The following is a 7,818-nucleotide window of genomic DNA, read 5'->3' on the forward strand; positions in this document are numbered from 1 at the left end:
GAGGGATGCTGGCTGCAATCAGCGCAGGAACTCGGAGCCCTGACCCTGACCCCCACCCGCTCTGTGCCTCAATTTCTCTATCTGTAAAGGGCACAGACAGGGCAGATGGACTCTGGTCAGCTTCTACCTGAGAGGGGACTGGCTCAGTATCGGGCTCTGAGCAGTTACTAAAAGAGATGTACCAAATTCTGATGCAAAAGTCCCTCGCCCCAGGCCACTGAAAGGTGACATGAAAGTGTCGTATATTTATAAGACAAATAACACCACAACAGCCTGTCCTCCATGGTCCCCTGCTTGCTTCTGTGCCATTTTCAGTAATACCTGCTCCCCCCAGGAGGTGTCAGCAACCCCTCACCTGCTGGCAGCAGCTCTGCGCAGAACCCCACGCCCTGTCTCTGGCAAAGGGCTGCAGAGGCCGCGGCTCTCTGCAAAGGGCACCCGTGGCCTAGTGGCACCTGCCCAGTGCAGGCCCAGGTCCTCAGGCTGGCTGGCAAAGAGGGGGCCGCTGCATGCCGCCAGGGACGAGGCAGCAGCCGTCCCCTGCCCCACAAGCCCCTCGGCTCCGGTACCATGGCGAAGTTTCCTTCCCCGTCTCTGCCGAGCTTTGGCTGTGAACAATCAAGTCGTGCTAAGGAGCCAGTGTTGGGTCGCAGCCTCCTCCCCCTGCAGACCCACACCCCCCTAGGCACAGGCCACCTGTGCAGCCAGAGGTGGTACACAGGCACCTCCTCCCACCCCAGCAAGCTCTGGTCCCTGCCTGCTTGGACTCAGACCCCAGATCAGGGTCTCTCCCCTAAAGCACATGGGAGAAAGTGGTGTTCAGCTGCTCAGGGAGGAGTCCGTACTCCTGGGTTCCATTCCCCAGCTGGCCACTTGTCTATCATGCTTCATTCATAAGCTCTTTGGGGCAAGGATCAGCTTCTTCTGAATGTACAGGCCTAGGTACCGGGGGCCTGGTCCCTGACTGTGACTCCTAGCCACTACCCTACTAGATGTTGCAACATCTAGGGCACCCAGCACTGTGCTACCTAGGCCCCAGACCACACACTAACTCAGTGTTTCCCACCTGCGAAATGGGGGCAATGATCCTGACACAAGTCTTGGTGGTGGGCTGTGAAGAGTCTTATACAGTGCTTTGTGAAATGCCCAGTGAGTGCTAATTATCCGCGAGGGGGCCAGGAACCACATGGATGCCGCCCCTGTTAGCCATGAGGTCTGTCCTCTAGCATGTTGGGAAGGGGAGGAAAACAACCTTGTGCATCCACAGGCAGCTGGGCTATCAAGGCGGCTCACGCTAGAATTAGCACAGCACAGGGGTGTAATGGACCGTCAGCCATAGGGAACTACATATTGACAATGAGGAGATGAATGTCAATGAGAAAGATGGGGTCTTTTTACGCCTCGATACAGTGTTTATTACAGGGAATTAGGTCTTTGATATAAACTCCCTGTCCTGCAATACCAGGGGCTTAGGGGGAAATAGATCATCTCAGCCTGGAGCAGGTGCCGCAGAACTCGCAATGCAGCTGGAGGGAACCAAGGGCGGGGGCAGAGATACCACTCTCAAACACCTGCGTCTAGGGCACTGGCGTGGGCTTGGCTTCGCCCCAGCCTGAGCCCTCTTGGCAGGTGAAGGGGTCAGCCCAGGAATGAGCCTGACCCTTCTGGGCTGCGGTTTGTAGGGGTGTGCTCTGCGGTCACTCCCATGCAGCTTTGGTGGCTACTGCAGAGATCTATCCACCAGCAACGCCAAGGAGTGAGAGCCCTCCGGGGGCAGCTGTGGCTCAGCGAGTGATTTCCTGAGCACAGAGGGATGCACCGGCTGGCATTAGAGGGTGGGTACTTCCAAAGCGATTTCCCAGGGAGACACCCCCGTCCCCACCCCATGGGCTCTATCATGCCCCCTTGCAAACGGCTTGTCCTAAGCCCTGATCAGCAGCCAGGGGCATGTGTGTCTAGCCAATAGCCCACCCTCAGCCACATCCCAGTCACGCTCCTCTGTCCTCACACTGCCACCCCAAGGTCCTGTCCCCAGGGAAAGGCTCCCATCTCAGCTCTCCCTTGGGCCCAGTCACAGCCCCCGACTTGCCACTTCCGTAGCCGCTCAGCAGATCCTTCCTGCTACGCCTCGGTTGTTACGACATCTGCAGTGCGGCGATCCCACACAGCGAGGGAGGGCTGCGTGGGACGAGGCTAACTGCCCTGGACATGGCTGGAAGGGGATAGCACTTTCGGTGCCCTCCAGGGGTGGCTTTGAGGCTGCTCCTTAGCACAGGAAATCTGACCCCGCTCAGCAGCCCTCTCACTTGGGAGCAGCTAGGCGTCGGCCAGTCTGGTCCCAGCATCGGTGCCCAGGTGCCACGCGGGCTCTGGACCAGGAGGAAACAGCAATAGAGAAGAACGGCTGAGATGCAGCTGCCTGGAGTGTCTCTCCTGCTCGCGACAGCGGGATGGGGATGTGCGGGCAGGAGCCAAGGGGGTTCAGTGAGGTACAGCTCCTTGGGGGAATTGTAGGGAAGGGGCTGCTGTTCCCAGGGGAGACGTCCCTAGCGAGACCCACCCCGCTTTCCTCTCCCCCCTTGGAGTCGAATGGGAGAGGGACCAGGCTGGTCCCTGAGTGGCTGCCAGCCCAAAGCTGCCCTGGTTCCCAAGGGAACTCAGCCCCACATGGCTCCTCTAAGGCGAAGCCGGCCAGGCCAGGCGTTACCCCACAGCTGCGTGCTGGGGGGTGGGTGCATGCAGCCGGCACCTCCCACACCCAGAAACACCAGGCAACCCTGCAGCCCCTGCCCTGCTGAATAAACACGTCACTCACCCAGCAGCCAAACGCCCCCAGACATCAGCAGCTGGCACCTCCTCCAACTTTCAGGGCCGGAGGCAGGAAGCACTGCAGGCTGGGACAGGCCCCTGGGGGTTAAAAGGGGGTGGGGGGGGGGAAGCGCTGCAGGCTGGGACAGGCCCCTGGGGGTTAAAAGGGGGTGGGGGGGGAAGCGCTGCAGGCTGGGACAGGCCCCTGGGGGCTAAAAGGGGGGGGAGCGCTGCAGGCTGGGACAGGCCCCTGGGGGTTAAAAGGGGGTGGGGGGGGAGCGCTGCAGGCTGGGACAGGCCCCTGGGGGCTAAAAGGGGACGGGGGGCACTACAGGCTGGGACAGGCCCCTGGGGGTTAAAAGTGGGCGGGGGGGAAGCGCTGCAGGCTGGGACAGGCCCTTGCCTGTTAAAAGGGGGTTGGGGGGGAGGAGGAAGGGCTGCAGGCTGGGACAGGCCCCTGGCGGTTAAAAGGGGGTGGGGGGGGAAGCGCTGCAGGCTGGGACAGGCCCCTGGGGGCTAAAAGGGGGCAGGGGGGGGAAGCGCTGCAGGCTGGGACAGGCCCTTGGGTGTTAAAAGGGGGTGGGGGGGAGCGCTGCAGGCTGGGACAGGCCCTTGGGTGTTAAAAAGGGGTGTGGGGGGGGAAGCAATGCAGGCTGGGACAGGCCCCTGGGGGTTAAAAGGGGGTGGGGGGGAGGAAGGGCTGCAGGCTGGGACAGGCCCCTGGGGGCTAAAAGGAGGTCAGGGGGGAGGAAGCGCTGCAGGCTGGGACAGGCCCTTGGGTTTTAAAAGGGGGCGGGAGGGGATAACTGGTGGCAGCTAATGTTGGCCTATCTGGGCTCCGTGAAGGGCTCCATGCTGCCGGCTCCCCAGGCTGCTTCGGTGCCTCATTTTGTTTGGAAGGAGAGAGACGTTTTTGCCAAGGAGGCAGTAACACGACATAGAAGGACCAGCGCCCCCCACCCCCCGATCCCTCTTCACCCCCAGCTCTCATTCCCCAGGGCCCCGCAGATGGTACTTTTCTCTGTGTCCGTCTCTTGATTCTGCCTCAGCAGCTCCCCTCCAGCCCCCGCATCCTGCCTGGCTGCAGCAGCCTCTCGGCAGGCAGAGCAACAGGCTGATGCTGCAAAGGTGCTGGGGTCTCTGGCAGGTGCTGCGGCCTGGCGTCTCCGTGGCCTGGCCGTTGCTCGGCCCCCTCCGCTGCGATGGCCATACAGGATGGGGATTGTTGTTGTGGACACTTGTGTCATGGACTCATAGATCATGCCCGCTCTTGGCCCCATGTGGTCCGCGGGGGGTGCCCCTTTCAGTGCGACAGCCCTTCTCGGGGGTCCACTCTCTCTTGGGGTCAGGCCCCTCCACCTCCTGGAGCCGCACCTCTCTGAGCCTTAGCACGTCTGTCTCTGCCATGGGCCCCCCCCAGGGAGTCCCCTCGCTCTGGACTCCCAGGGCCTCCTTGCCCCCGAAGGAGCTGATGCCTCCTGTTCTCTAGACGAGAGTGACTCTCAGCCAGCATAAAACAGGAGGGTTTAGTGAGCATTGAACACAGCACAGGAAACTCTCAGGGCCTTAGGCCTGGCCTCTCTCAGCACAGCAAATCCCAGTCCCCCTGCATCCAGGTGGGCTCTGCCTGCTCCCCCTCTGCAGCCCAGAGCCCCCCTGCTTCCCAGCTGGGCCTTCGATATCCCCAGCCCAAGCCTCCGCTCTGTCCATTGTCTTCTCTCCAGGTAAACAGGGTCATAAACAGGAAGGCCTGGGTCTCCTCTCCTCTCCACCCTCCTCTGGCTGGAACTGGCTGGTCGGGTCACTGGGGTCCTCTCTCCACAGCCCATTGTCCTCCCACTGGCCAGAACCGGCTGTGACTCCTGAGCTGGGTCTCTGGCTTGCCAGGTCACCAGTCGCTGGGGTCTCCATCCTCCAGGCCACCGGCCATGGTCCCGAGTCTCTCTCCGGTCCTCTGTAATAACAAACTCCCTCTCCCCTCACCTTGTTAAACCAGTAACAGCTGGGGACACTGAGTCCCATCCCCTGTGCATGCAAACCACTGGAAAACACAGAAAACCCCAAGGAACACCCCCACTTCATCACATCTTATCCACCCAAGGCCTCTGTTTAATTTCACACAGGGCTGATGAACAGCTGCTGGATGGTAACAATGATCAGTCACTGTCAGCCTGGGGCCCGGCTGAACCAGGGATCAGGGAAGGGATCCAGACCCCAGTCCCACCCCTACAAGCTCTCCAACGGATGGGATCTCAAACAGTGCCATTGGCTGGCCAGCTCCACCATGGTTTAAGCATGCTTAAACCCTGCCGCAGCCCCCAAGAGCTGTTCTTTTAAATATACCCAGGGAGCATCATCTGGAGGCAGCGAGGCCTAGCGTGCGTCAGGCCAGCTGGGTTCAGGGCCCTATGCTCTCCTGCAGCGTGACCTGGGGCATGTCACCTCCCTTTCCTACTTTCTGTCTATTTCAACTGGAAGCTCTTCGGGGCATGGACTTTCTCCTCCCTGCAGCGCTGGGACCTGAGCTGAGCTGAGGCTGCCACTGCCATGTTTCTAAAGGCCCCAGAGCGCACCACGAGGCGGCTGAGCCAGCTGCGGGATTTGCCTTTGCCTAGAACGTGCCTTGAAGCTCAGTTCTGCGGTGTCTCTGGATGGGCAGAAAGCCAGAGCAGCGTCTTGCTGCGCCAAGCGCCCCTTGTGCAGTGACGTCCCAGCACAGCGCATGGGGTCAAAGGAAAAGCTATTCACCGTTACCCTGCCTGGGAAATGCACGGCCCTAAGAACAGGAGTCACGTTAACCTGCATTAGGCCAACCACTCCCTCCCCCTGCTCGCTCTCTGTATTGATCAGGCTCCTAAAGGGGCGCCGACTCACAGCATGGCAATAGGAGCCGTCGCTGGCTTCCTCCGCCTGGCTAGTTCACATCCCTCGTAGCAACAAATAAATAATTAAAGGACTTGCCTGGAAGGCTGAGGCAACTAGGAGTTTTAAAATCTTGTTTGCTTGCAAAATAAAGTGCCCAGTTCATTGCCTGCCACTGGAGGCCCTGCCACGGGAGACGCGTCGCCCTTTCCGTACCTATTTCTGGGGTGGTCATTTATGATCTGGCGAGTCAACGGCTGGGTTTTTTTATATCAGTGTGGGAGGATTCTGGCAGTGGCTGCCTGCTTGCATGAGGCTGGAATGAGAATGCCGGCGGTTGTGTGATAGGCTATTGCAGGGGTTTCTGTGCAGGGGCAGTGCCCAGGCAGACGCAGGTACGGCTCCAGAGTCTCCTGCCGACACCAGCCTGGGCACAGTGGCTGACAGGCCCTGCCATCGGAGGGCAGGGCACCTCCCAGCCGTGCCGAGCACTCCTCTTCTTGCAGGACGGCACAGCGTACGCGCTCCTGGAGAATGGGTTCGGTTCCCACTTCACCTGGTCTTGTATGTTTTGACAGGTGCCCGGAAACTATGGTGATGGGCACACTGGAAATGCAAATAGATAGCCAGTTTGTCTGCATAGCAGCAAAGGTGGCTGCCCCAGTGTCACCCTGGGGCTCTGGTTCGTGCTCTGGCTCCTTGCCAAATATAGGGTCCCAGCCCACAGTCTGTGTTGTTCTACTGCCATGGTACCCTAGCAGAGCAGTGCTCCACTGGGATGCTGACACGGGCCACCAGGTTTGGGGAGACAGGAGTGTCAGGCTGGGGGGTTGACTGTGGAACTCACTGCCACAAGAGAGAAGTGACCACAGGCCTCACTGCAGCAGACCTAGCTGTGAAACTCAGCTCTGAGACCTAGCAGCCCCTGAATAAGAGCTACATACACACGTTAGCACCCACAGCATGAATACTAATCTAGTAGAGCTCTGTTCCTCTGCGAGCATCCCCGTGCCAGAAGGCAAAGGGCTCCCTGGTACCTAGCAATGCAACTGGCCTCAGCAGCTCAGCGTAACCCAACTCCCTGACATATGTAAAAGGTGCCATGTAAGATATCATTGGGAACTGGTAACACACTGGGGCCAGGGTGAGGTCAAGGTGCAGTGAGCAGGCTCCTGGCCCCAGGGCACTCAGCCAACACTGCCTAGCAAGACACACCCAGGGTTACAGGGCAAGTGGCGACAGATCCCCTTTCCTACCTGGCTGAACCCCCAAAGCGTCACACTGGCCGCCCGCAGGCAGAGCAGATAGAGCACGAGCGCCTGTTGCTGTAACTTGACAAACATCTAGATGCCCCAGGGATGAGCTGTTTAAGCCCTTGCTTGGCTGCTAACCCCCATGCCCTGCACTCCAAAGGGGAGCCTGGCTTGGCCCTTTCTCTTCGAGAGCTGACACCATCAGCACTGGCTGGCATCCAGTGAAATATACACAGCCGCAAATCGGTTCTCTCTCCCTCTCCGGTATCCTGGAAATCCGCTGCCGTGCAGTGGCCAGGCAGCATGGCCGGCACGAGCACCAAAGCCCATGACGGCAGTGGCCGTATTTAGGAACCTGACCTTGGCCTTGGCTCATTCGTTGCTTGGTGCTGAGATGGTGGCTCTGAAACGGCCCTCGATGTTGCTGTTCCCTGCGATGCTGATGGCTGGAGTCAGCGTCCCCTCGTTTGACTCTAGATCCATGGACACGAGCACATGCGGTGCAGGCCCTGCATTTATCCGACGTGGCCTCTGTCCTGCTCACATGCTATGGGCCTGATCCTGTGAGGTGCTGAGGTGGCTCTTGAGATCAGGGATTTGAGAGCACACTCTCCAAGTGCAGCCATGTTGCAAACACGTGTTTCTCACCCCCTTACTCTTTACAGCGTGTGGTTTAATAGCCATAATGAGTGGTCTAGCCTGGCTGTGTCACCCCTGCCCTCTACTGCCTGGAATCAGAACTGATTGCTTCTGTGTGTCCTGTGCCCCATACTGCTGTCCATTCACAGCGCTGGGCCTTCAGGCTGCCAGTGAGGCAGGGGCCTCTGCTGCTGGCTCTGACATGCTGTCACTATTGCTGTGATGTGGTCAGTGTCCATGAGGTGCTGCAAGGTGA

This window comes from Gopherus evgoodei, chromosome 8 (assembly GCF_007399415.2).
Source record: "Gopherus evgoodei ecotype Sinaloan lineage chromosome 8, rGopEvg1_v1.p, whole genome shotgun sequence".
Taxonomy (NCBI): domain Eukaryota; kingdom Metazoa; phylum Chordata; order Testudines; family Testudinidae; genus Gopherus; species Gopherus evgoodei.